Genomic DNA, 9,107 nt, shown 5'->3' with positions numbered 1-9,107 from the left:
ACTGAAGACAGAGTGTCTCTTCTGCATAAGCCGGTGTAATGGAAAGTAAATGGTCTTCAGGCTCAGAGAGGCCTAGGGTTGCGCAATCTTGAGAAAGTGACCTAACTCTTCTGAGCTTCCTCATTATAAATAGAAACAATTGATCTTTCATGAGTTTCCTTCAAAAATTAAACTATATGGCAGATTAAATCCAGCAATACCATTCCAAGGTATTTATACAAAAGAAATGAGAATATATGTCAAAAAACCCCCCTGTATATAAAATTTATAGCACCTTTTGTATAATAGCTAAAAACTGGAAGCAGCCTACTTGTCTATTAATAAAAAAATGAAAGACCACACTGGGGTATATTCATCCAATGGACTACTTTTCAACAATAGAAAGGAAAAAAGTACACAGTGCGGATAATGTCATCAACATATTGTGAGCTTGAAAAGCCAGACAGAAAAAGAACAAATGCTGTATGGTTCTATTTATATGAAGTTTTATAATATGCAAAATCATTTTCATATGAAGTAAAGGTCAAAATATAAATGTTGGATAATAATAAGAAGAACCAGTTATTAAATATAAAATATTTATATCTTGAAAATATAAAATATATAACATAAAATATTATATCTTGAAAGGGATTTAGGTCATATATATATATATGTAATATATAACTCAGCAAATGTTCACTTAAGATTTGTGCATTTCATTGGTATAAATTGTCCCACAGAAGAAAATAAAACTGTAAGCACATATTGAACTACTGATGCGCATACTGGTATATTTAGGGTTACAGTGTAGTTAGAACCAGTAACTGTAGAACTACGTAGAACGAGGTACAGTTTACTTAGTTGATTGCATTTTTTTAAAAGATGGATTGATGGAAGTATAAATAGATACGTAATAAAACAGGTCTGGTGAAAAGCTCATGGTAGAATTCCAATGGTGGGTATATGGGTGGTCATGATAAAATACTTTAAATTTCTCTATGCATCTGAACATTTTCATAATAGAACATTGAAAAAAAAAAGAAAAAGCAAATGAGAGCAGCTGGATATAGTAATCCTTCACTGACTAAACTGAAGTCTTCCTTGTTGTGTCAGTCTAAAGAAAATCCTCCCATGAAAGCCAAACAAGATGTTCTGGTTGTTTAGAACCAATCCTCAGCCCTTTAAACCAGTCTGCGCTGCTATTTATTTCTCTCTCTCTGGGGCTCCTTGCTTTTGTGTTCCCCTTTGTACCTCTATATTGCTCTCCTCCTCCTCCCTAAATGGGGGTGCTGCTCTTTTCCCCTCTCTGTGATCTCTCCCTTGACAATCCCTTCAGCCTCTGGTTTTCAATAGAACATTGACTCTAACAACTAGCACATCTATTTTCAGTGCTATCTTCATTCAAGAACATCAGTTGTTCATTCTGAACTGTCTTCTGCTGGCTTCATTCTGGGTGTCCCTGGACTCTCTTGCTTGGACCTCTAAATCTCTGTAATTGTATTTTGCTTGAGTTACATCATGGTCACCCTCCTAGGCACCCCGGCCCCCTCATGCCACTCAGGCTGCCCAGCTGGTGAGCAAGCAAACTCCCCAAGTCTCTCAGGTGCCCACCCAGTTCCACACCTTACGTTTCTACCCTAGCTTGTTATTGTTACTTTCCCATAACAAGTCTGTTGAAAGCAGCCTCCTAACAGGCCTTGGCTTCCTACTTCTCCTCATTTCTTCTCTCCTGACATTTCTCTTCCTAAGAAAGCCCAAGTAAAATAATGTAACCGTTCAGCTCAAACATTTCTAGTGGCTCCTTGTTGCTTGGAGAGTCAAGTTCAAGCTCCTTGGCCAAGCTTTCAAGGTCGCAATGTGGCCTAAACTAGGCATTGTAACTCCATTTCCCAGGATTTCTATAATCTCTCAATCCCGCTTTCCAAACATATGAAAACAGTTGTTTCCCCGATCCCATTCCGAGGCTCCTTCTCTCCCATTTAGACCTGATTGGAATGTCTTACAAAGTGCCCCCTTATGTTTCCTAACGGGAAGAATGTCTTTCACCTCTGGACATGTGCAGTACTTCATCTGATGTTCTCTGAGGAAGCTGGGCCTTTACTTTCCAATGTTATTATTAGTCATGTGTTAATGCATGGTTCCTAATCAATTGGTAGCTCCTTGAAAAGAGTACCTTTGATTCATCTCTGTCTCCCTCACAGCGTCTTGCAGAGAATCTTGCATATGGTGGAAACTAAATAAACTGTTGTTTATCTAACTTATGAAAACTATATGGGAGAGAAGCTAAGTTAAATAGAAATGTGGATATTTAGAAACAGGCCATCTTTAGCATTTATATTACTATACAGTTTTTTTTTTCATGTGTAAGTTATTGTTCAACTACTTTTTTTCTTTGTTGCAATTCTCCTTATACCCATCAGATTTTAAAACCATTGGTGACAGATTCTTTTTATGCATCGATCCTGGGGTACAGTGGTATCTCTCAGAGGCCAGATGAAAGCACAGTATCAAGAAACAGCACCATTATATTGGTGATATGTATGATAGGTATGTTCACTGGTTCTCCCCAAACACTTGTGCTCAGTAGAAAGCTGGGTGTCATTTGGATGTTTTAGCCAGAATAGTGTTTTTCAATTCAAGCCATGTTAGGAAACTAGCAAAAGGTAACATTCTCTTGTGACATTCTCTTTCAATCTGAAATTCATAAATAGCTTCATATTACAAAGACAATTTAGTATAAATCTGCTACTCAAGAATGTAAATAATAATTAATAGTTAAATGGGGTCAGGTTTAAGGGGAAATTCGTCATTTATTGCAAATAAAGTATTAGAGAAGTTTAGAGGTAAACATGATCTTGGGTATTTTAAACAATTTTCATGTTAGAAAATGGAAATCTGGAGAATGTAAGTCAGTGGTAAGGGAAATTTGGTTAAGCAGTCTCCTGATTCCCCATCCAGTGCTCCTCACTTCTCTATACCATGTGTTTCAAGAGAATTTGAAGCAAAAGAGTTGCCTAAAATGATTTTTCCCTATCTTTCCTTTAACTACATCATCATCATCGTTTTCATTATCATCGCCATCCATAATTATACTGGATCGTACTATGTGCCAAGCACAGGGATACATAATTTACACTATCACCTTATGAGGTAATATGAAGTTGTAAGAAGCCTCCTGAGATATCATTAATCCCATTTCACAGATGAGGAAACTAAGCTCACAGCACTGGGAATCAGATAACCCAACAACCCCTGCCTCAAAGAGTTCACAACTGAGTGCAGGAGAAAGTCACTGGAAAGGTAATTCTACTTCTCCCTTGGAGTTTGATCAGGTAGTTTCTAGTGTGCCTTTGCTCACCACAGTCAAAATCTGATTGTTTTGCAGTTATGATGGTGTCATGTGGGAAAGGACAGGAAAAGGTAGAGGTCTTTCCACCATTCATGTTTTTTCTTATTCTTATTTCTTATTCCAGGGGCTCCATATGTACTCTTCACACCAATTTCCCTTGTATCTTAGAGCTATTTGCAACAGAGAGTTATTCTTTCTTTCCTTCTTTTTAAAAAAATTATTCCATCCTTACCGTATACAAACTGTAACCTGTCACAATTTGGCAACTTTAGGAAACATGTTTGTCATGAAAGCCAGGAGTTAATGCAGGTAGAGTGATGGATAGCACAACAGTCCTTCCAAAAGAGAATTGGAGGGGGCAAAAAGTCATTACTGTTCTGGGGGAGTCAGTATCAGGCTGAGTATCTGGTAGCTTGAGGGTGGTTTCTTTCTCCTATGCTGGGATTCAATTTTCAGGAATACCATTTCAGGCTTCCCTTTTCTTTTCTTTTCTTTTCTTTTTTTTTTTTAAAGATTTTATTCATTTATTTGACAGAGATAGAGACAGCCAGCAAGAGAGGGAACACAAACAGGGGGAGTGGGAGAGGAAGAAGCAGGCTCCCAGTGGAGGAGCCTGATGTGGGGCTCGATCCCAGAACGCTGGGATCACGCCCTGAGCCGAAGGCAGACGCTTAACGACTGCGCCACCCAGGTGCCCCAAGGCTTCCATTTTCTTGATGCTGAAGTGAACACATGGTATTTCCCCAGTACCCTGTCAGCAGAGATCTGGATTGGCTACTTTGGTTCATTTCTGCAGCCTGCTATCAGGGGCCCAAACTGAATTGGCATGGAATTCCATGCTGTGTAGAGTGTTGCTGTCACAAGTGACACTTGTAACAGATTTCAAAATCTGTCCCATGACTTTTTAATCATTTAAAACAAACCTGTTTTCCCAGCACCACTATTCCTACCCTCTCCTCTTTTATTTTTTGTTAACCAGCAATAGGAAGGGTAGGGGCAGCCTTGATAGTGGCCCCTCCGGGCACTGTGTTAACGACTCATTTATTTATTAGGTGCCTGAGCTTAGACACGTTACCTGTTTCCTCAAAGTCTCTATTTCTCTTGTAAAATAGGCGTAAAAATTGCGTCCACCTTGTGGGTAAGGATTAAATTAGATGATCTAGTGCCGAGCACCATGCATGTCACATAGTGCTTAATAAATACTAGCAAATATTATTATTATTCTGTCATGATACCACCATCCAATAGACAGCTGGAACTGAAAGCAGGAGAGTAAGCAGGGAAAAAAGCGTGGGAGTAGATTTGAAGCAGAACAAGCCAAGGACAACAGTGGACAACAGACCGTTCTCTGCCACAGTTCTTGAAAACCCTGGCTCTGAAATGTCTACAAATCTTAGGTTTAGGAATAAAGCCTTGCTTTTCCATAATTCACATTCAAAACGTAGGCATTGACAAAGAAAAAGAAAGTCATCTTTTTAACTGCTTTTCTACAATGGACAACTGAGAAACAGGGTACAGAGAGACCGGTAGAAGGGCTAAACTGGATCCCTCCACATGTGCACCAAGACTACTCTTTATAAACAACATCTTTATAGACATCGAAGGGCTAGCAGCTCTCCTTTCTTACAAGTTAGGAAACTGACCCATCTCAGCCTGCCAATGTGAGCTGAAAAGATTGGAAGTGAATTTGACCTTTAAAAAGGAGGTAGATAATCTTGGGGGATAATGTAGTTTCCACTTACTAGGTAACTGTGTGAGCTGAAGGTTTAGTAGATAAAATACTTGTTGGCAGAAAAGTATGTTGTTACCTGGTCAGAATAGATGTCAGTACCATGTGGTGCAATTAACATTTGGCAAACCCAACCTAAGGCACCTGATCTTGATTTCCAAGCTAAGCTTGGCCTTAGTTGAGCTCCGTCTCTGTAAGGGGAGCAATGTGGTTGGGTCCCTACATATCCCTTTCCACTGTTTACCAGGAGTCTAAGTATAAGCTAATACAGCTAATACCTGGATCTATACCACAGTAATAAATAATCACAGTTTTGATGGCACCTTCATATCCCAAGAGGAGCCACACCACAGTGCATTTGCATTTTTACCTCCCAAGACCTGCTCTCTCCTCTTCTAGAGGAAGAAAGACAATATGGGGCAGGCTTACAATAGCACATTGATGAGGCTTAGCCAGAATAAATGGGAAGAAAATTACCCCAGGTCTATAAAACCCTCAGATTTCTTGACTAGCTGTGCGTTTGAAAGTAGGTGGGAAGGTGGAGATGGAAAAAGGAAGACAACTCCCATCCTGCCACCCATCACGGTATCCCCAAAGATCCCTAAACCTACATTTTACCCGGCCTACTAGGAATGAGTACTGATTCATTGATTAATGTATTCAACAACTATCAATGGATTATGGTTTATGTGCAAAACATTTGGTAATGAACAAAACAGACAAAATCTCCACCTGAGAAAACTAGTAGGTAAGATCAGAGATTGGTTGTGGGTATGGAGTGTGTGATGTGGTGAGCAGGAAGACTGGACATATAGGCCATGGCATGGACTTTGGACTTTACTTTGGATGGTATGGGAAAGCACTGGAAGGTTTTGAACACAGAACTGACATCATCTGACTTACATTTAACAGGATCATTCTGACTACTGTGAGAATTTAGCCTAAGGAGACACAAGGGCAGAAGCAGGGAGAGGGGTTATGAGGTTACTGAAATCATCGAAACAGGCCATGATGAAACCTGGGGCCAGGGTTGGCCATTGGGGGGTAATATTTTGGGTGTCACCATTATATAAATGGCATTTGAAGCCTGGAGAAAGGATGAGCTCACTTGGGGAGAGAATTCAGCCAACAACTGAAGGCTGGGCACTCCAGCATTTAGAGGATGGGGAGATGAGAATGACACAGTGAAAGAAACAGAGAAGGAATAGCTGTGAAGGTAGATGCAAGTGCAGATGCCAATTAAAGAAGCATGTCACACACTGCTGCTAAATCAAATAAGATGGGAATTGAGACATAATGCTTGGTTTCAGCAACTTGGAGGTCATTTGAGACTTTGATGAAATGGTTCTAGTCAGGGGGTAGGAGGAGAAAAAGGAGAGTATAAGACAATCACTTGGAAGACCAGGAGGGAGAATGGAGTAGGGAGATACAATGTGCCTACTGGGCAACATTAAGGATCCATCTGTGTTGGTGGCTATGATTTTAAAGATGACAGGTCAGTGGTTTTGTCTTTCTCCAGTCATACTTAGCGTCATGGATGCTAGTGAAAAGGAGGCCGAGGGCTGGATATAACTAAGGTTGTGGTTTTATCAAGCAAATACAATGAAGTAAGAGGCAAGGCATGAGATTGGAGAGTGTCTGGAAGGGACTCATTATAGCAATTGATCATAGAAATCAAGCCACTTATGAAAAGTGGAGAGGAGGGAGAATATGGAGAAGTTCACAGGACCAATAAATTAAAGGGACAGTGACATTAGAGGATGGTTGACTTGGGTACTACTGTGAAAGAATGGGAATGTAATGTGGATCAATGCCTGGGGTATTTGCGATGGAGATTAGAGAGAATTGTAGTTATTGATAATAAAGAGGTCTACAGTGTGACATGACTGGCTGGCATGGCTGTAAAGGGTCAGCCTTTGTGCTAAAAATGAAAACTTCTATTAAAAGCTTATGAGCCAGGTATAGTACCCTCAAAATTGTCATTGGCCCTCTTAATACACAGGTTTAATTGTCTTGTTTCCATTGTCTGCATTCCAGCTGAATGATCTATGCTAGTCTAAGAGTATAATTATCAGACTTTCTGAAATCCATTTTTAAACTATAAAGCATATAGGAAAATTTGGGGAGGGGTGCTATACCTTCCACTCACTTTAATATGGCTTCATTCAAACCATGTAGTACACATACTATGCACTCAATCAGTAGTCGTTACGAGTATTGTTGCTGTTCTTAATATTATTACTCATCGACATACACAGCCCTCCCTGAACTAACATGAAACCATCATAATCAGAATTTTGGCTCTTCTCTCTTTGTGAATTTCCATAACTTTACATTCTAGAGCCAGTTAGATAAAAATCCCACTATTTTTTTTTGTTGTTGTTAAGCAAAGAATGGCAGAATTAAGAGTTATGCAAAATGTCATAATGTTAGTGAAGAGGTATGGTTTAAATAATTTGAGCTAGGTCAACCTGCTGGAAGTAAGCTAAGTCAGACAATTTGGGCAATTGCTGCATTTAAGTGCACTCAAGGTACACAGGAATGGGTAACTAAAAACTAAAATCAGTGAGCACAGGCTTCCCAGGCAGAGAGCAAGATGCCCGGGCAGAGGGAGCAGACCTGGCTCCCATGGCAGCTCCTGGACCCATCCGCAGAAATCAAACCCTGGCCACCTGCCTATGCACCCGGGCCACTACCCTGGGAAGGTCTGACAAGGATCTGGAAGGGATTATTGACTTTTATAGCTGCAAGGAAATTGGACTCTGCAGGGCAATTATAGTGCGTCAGATTGTAGAACCATTAATAATTTCAGACATTGGGATTTGGTTCAAAGGGGAACAGTGTAGCTGGCATCAGGTGAAATATAGACAAGGACTTAGGGATAGTAAGGAAGGCATTTCTGGAAACCTGAGCCTGGCCTATGAATATCTCCTGGCGGGGGGGGAAGTGGGGCTCAGCCTTTCTTTTCTTCTGTCCTGTGTGTTTGGGGTTCGAGCACTGTGCCAGGAAAAGTCAAGGCTGGGAGGATAACAGCCTGTTGACTGGGGAGAAGGAAAGCAAAACAGGAAACTCTCCTGCCTACCATGTGCTCAGCACCTCATGTCCATTGTTCCATGCAGTCATCGCAACAATCCATGCAATTGGTATTAATATTGTGCCTATTTCATAGCTAAAGAGACTGAGGTTCAAAAATATAAGTAACTTGCCCAAGATTACCCAGCCATTTCAGCGGCAGAGCACAGCTTTGACGTCAAGTCTGCTTGACTTCGAAGTTCCTATCTGTCACAATATTACTTTGACTCCCCACTGTGACCACCTCCTAAGAGCTTAAAAGTGGGCCAAGCAGTGTATTAGGCCCTGTGTGTCTGTCTAATACAGTCTCCTCCATCCACAGAGAAGGAATAGAGGTTCAAAAGATGACACGCCTAAGCTCACACCACTGGTACACCCTGGGGTCAACACTAGAACACCCTGTTTGTCTTGAATCCTCATCTTCTTGGGATGACAGTGAAGCAGGAGGAAAGAGAGTAGTCAGCCCCCTTACCCTCTTATAGTTAACACATCATTTCCACATACAGCTATTCCATTTGCCCCTCAAGTAACTCCCACAGGCATTTATAATACTATTTCCATTTTTTCGTACAAAAAAGCAAGTTCAGAAAAGCTAAGTGGTTTTTCTTACAATACTTAACTAGTAAGTCATGGAGAAGGGCCATGTCTTTGGTCTTCTTTGACTATAAATTGAATTTATGCGTTCATTCAATATCAGTTGAACTCTTCCCATGTGTCAAACTTTGTATTAAGACCTGGGACCATGAGGCACAGTGCTGGCTCTCAAGGAACTCACAGTCTAATAGGGGATGCAGCCAACCACCCCCCCGCCGACAATGTCAGTGGGAAGTAACCAACACTTACTCTTGGTTAACACAGGCCCAGCATTCTGATGGGGACGTGGGACTGAGGTCTCACTTGGCAGAACTATTAAGGTACTGATAGTGGGAACTCCTTGTTACTCTCTAGCCTTTGTTGACAGCAGTAATTTTGTGT

The sequence above is a fragment of the Ailuropoda melanoleuca genome, chromosome 8, assembly GCF_002007445.2.
Source record: "Ailuropoda melanoleuca isolate Jingjing chromosome 8, ASM200744v2, whole genome shotgun sequence".
Classification (NCBI taxonomy): domain Eukaryota; kingdom Metazoa; phylum Chordata; class Mammalia; order Carnivora; family Ursidae; genus Ailuropoda; species Ailuropoda melanoleuca.
This window is presented reverse-complemented; position numbering follows the sequence as displayed.